Below are 3777 nucleotides of genomic sequence, written 5' to 3' on the forward strand. Positions count from 1 at the left end.
TTGTTCGCAAGTGTTTTCACCAAAGCAAGTATTCTCAATAACACTTGTCTCCAGTGTTCCCTCTCTTTGCGGATCTCTTCTTGCATTGCCTTATCAATGGTTTCATTCTTATCAAATCTTTCCTTCAGTTCATACCAACTACTCATGTGACGAAGGTGCTCAGTACTTGATTGATGCACTGCAAGCCTTTTAGATAGGTTATGCCAGTCACTAAATCCTTCACTGTCCAATTGAGTAGCATGTCCATGTTGCTTGAACAACTTGCAACATAAACAATAAACCCTATCCAAATCAACTGAATATACAAGCCAATTTCTATCTCTTTTATCTCCATTTGGCAATTATTCTAGTGTAATGTTTGGATGAGAAATGTCTACCTTCATGGTTTACAGGAAAATCAACATCAATTCTTATCGGACCTTTCTCTACAAGTAAATCTCTATAATTTTGACCAATCCTGTGCCAATTACCTGGATCGAAGTAGTTTATAGGTACATGTTCCTCATTCTCATTCATATGATCTTCATTAACCAACAATTCAGCATCCTCATTAACCAATACTTCATTTTCTTCATTCACTATAATTTCAGCATCGTCACTAACGAAAACTTCAACATCTTCAGTATCCTTGTCGTTCTCATATTCCACAATGACATAATCTTCATTTGAAACTTCAAGATATCTCCTTTCTGAGATTGAGCAGCCTTTTCTAATCTTTCCTTCTTTTTTCTTTTTGCAGCACTAGAAGAATATTTTTTAATAGGAGGCATGATAACAAATTAACACTAACCAAAAGGGGGGAAAATTGCAGCCGGAAATAATAAACAATTGGAGAAGAAGTTTGTTCGTTGTTTTTTTTTTTAGTTTTTTCTTTAGTTCTTTCTTTTCTTTTTTTTGGAGTTGCCTTTTTCTAATATTAGTCGAAAGAAAAAAAAAAAAAAAAGAAGAGGAAAGATAATAGGCAATAGTCGTCAGCGAATTCGGGGCCTAGTTTTGGGGCCCAGCTAGTGGCCCCTCTCGCCCCCGCCCCTGGAAGCAATTATAGCAATCTAGCTATTTTGATCAAATCTTTATTTTTTCATTTCTTCTTTTGGGTTTCAAAACACTTAACTTTCATATGGTTTCTTGTTGATCTTCAACTTTTTCAATTGAGGTTAAGAATATAGTTTATTCAAATCTGTAATTGTTTGATTTAAAACTTATTAACTACTCTCTCAGTGTAAAAGTGTGGCCTTCCAAATCAAGAGCGCAGTTTTGAAGAGTTTTTCGGTAAAAAGCGTCCAACCATGGTTTGAGAAGGGGAGCTTTGTACTCTCCCATGGTTTGTGTGACAAGTATAAACATTGTCACATAGTTTTGTACTTCTGCTCCAAAAGTAACTTTAGAACATCTTTAGGAGAGAAACCAGAAAAACACCAAAAATTTTAACCAACCCAAACACCAAACCAAAAAAACACCAACCATCTTTAGGAACAACATCAAATTTTCGACATCAAATGACGCGGTTTTGGATAAACCGCGCCAAATAGCCTATGCATTTTTTCCAAAACCGCACCACTGATGGTTTTCTCAAAGTCCAAGCCCATGCAGTTTTCCAGAAACCGCATGCTATGATCATTTAACCCTCTTAATCCTGCGAGGTTCTCTTCAATTTTCATGTTCCCTCTAATCCTAAACTCATCTCCTTAAGCAAAAAAAAAAAAAAAAAAAAAAAAAAAAAAACTACCAAAACTCTTGACGATTTTTCAATGGATCATTCATCTTCTTATGATTCATCTTCTTCTGATTCTTCATCAAGCTCGAGCTCTTCAAATGATAACACTGGAATTAAAACTCGTAAATTATTGGCTATTACTCTACCTTTGGTTCGACATCATCTGAGTTCATTGCTGTAGAAACCGTTATGGTTTCATGTAATACTTTACTACAAACTGCGAAAATCCATGCGCAGCGGAATAAGGGGTGTTCACGATTTTGGTTAGAATCATATCTTTGATTAGCTGTGATAACTCTGAGAATCCAAGCTCTACAAATCAGCAACCTCTTTGATCTTCTGTTGTATTCCTATCTTTAGAATGGACGTTATGTGGGCAACGATCTACAAACCCTTTCTTTCTCACTAGGCCTCTCTTTTGCAATCACTTGATTCAATTTCGGCCAAGAGAAAAGGTTTATATATATATATATATATATGGTTTTCTCAAAGTCCAAGCTCATGCGGTTTTCCAGAAACCGCATGTTATGATCATTTAACCCTCTTAATCCTGTGAGGTTCTCTTCATTTTTCATGTTCCCTCTAATCCTAAACTCATCTCCTTAAGCAAAAAAAAAAAAAAAAACTACCAAAACTCTTGACGATTTTTTAATGGATCATTCATCTTCTTATGATTCATCTTCTTCTGATTCTTCATCAAGCTCGAGCTCTTCAAATGATAACACTGCAATTAAAACTCGTAAATTATTGACTATTACTCTACCTTTGGTTCGACATCGTCTGAGTTCATTGCTGTAGGAACCGTTATGGTTTCATGTAATACTTTACTACAAACCGCGAAAACCCATGCGCAGCAGAATAAGGGATGTTCACGATTTTGGTTAGAATCATATCTTTGATCAGCTGTGATAACTCTGAGAATCCAAGCTCTACAAATCAGCAACCTCTTTGATCTTCTGTTGTATTCCTATCTTTAGAATGGACGTTGTGTGGGCAACGATCTACAAACCCTTTCTTTCTCACTAGGCCTCTCTTTTGCAATCACTTGATTCAATTTCAGCCAAGAGAAAAGGTTTATATATATATGCTACAACAGAGACCATGAGGAGAAATTAGGGTTAGGTCTCCTGACGAGCTTGGGCTTCCCATGTTTGCCCAGAATACACGGCCCAAGTCCGTCAACAAATGGCTTATTCCACTAAAGGTCATTGTTGCACTACCGCCCTAATCCCAAATTACGTGTATTGGCTCCATATTATATGCTCATTGATCTCCCCGTGTTAAGATATCTAATGCCCGTTGAATAAGTCAAGTTACTGACAACTACATTAATCAACTTCTTTTGTTCTTGAGTAGTACCACTAAACCTCATTGTCATGTCGGAATAAATCCACCTGCAGGGTTTACATAACAATCCTTATGAGCTCCTTAAGGGGACATCATCAACCCGACTTCTTGCGGGTCACGAATTCCTTCTATAATCAACAGCACACCTTATATACAATGTCATTACCCAATCCATCGAGTTTGTTGATTCACAAATGAATCTCACTCATTGATGATTTAAAGCAATGTATAATGCATGTAAGTGCCCGTTATTATATCCGGATTAAGAGGACAAACATCCATAATAACATAGGTGTTTGTTCTCTTATATAGTCGGTATAAAGAGAAACAACCTCACTTGGTCATGTTCAATACACATAAAGTGTACTAGTGTAATCATGTAGTCAAGATAGACTAATACCAGATTATACTACAACTGTACCAATGGTTTGTCCAAATCCATCTAGGTTGTGAACGTTTAGTTATACTTTATAAGGTACTGATGATATGATCTTCTGTGTGTCACCACATATCATATCATCCACAATATAAAGTATTAGACGCATGCATATAACTACTAACATATATAATATGCATAACATTTGCCCATATGATTCTCATTCAAAAAATAAAGAATTAGAGTTAATAACAAAGTAATGCTTTTAGTATATAACCCTATCAATTGTGTCAGCAAGAAGCGGAGTCTTTTTATAAACCACATGGTGGTTCGAAGAAAG

Source organism: Coptis chinensis, chromosome 7 (genome assembly GCF_015680905.1).
Source record: "Coptis chinensis isolate HL-2020 chromosome 7, ASM1568090v1, whole genome shotgun sequence".
Lineage (NCBI taxonomy): Eukaryota > Viridiplantae > Streptophyta > Magnoliopsida > Ranunculales > Ranunculaceae > Coptis > Coptis chinensis.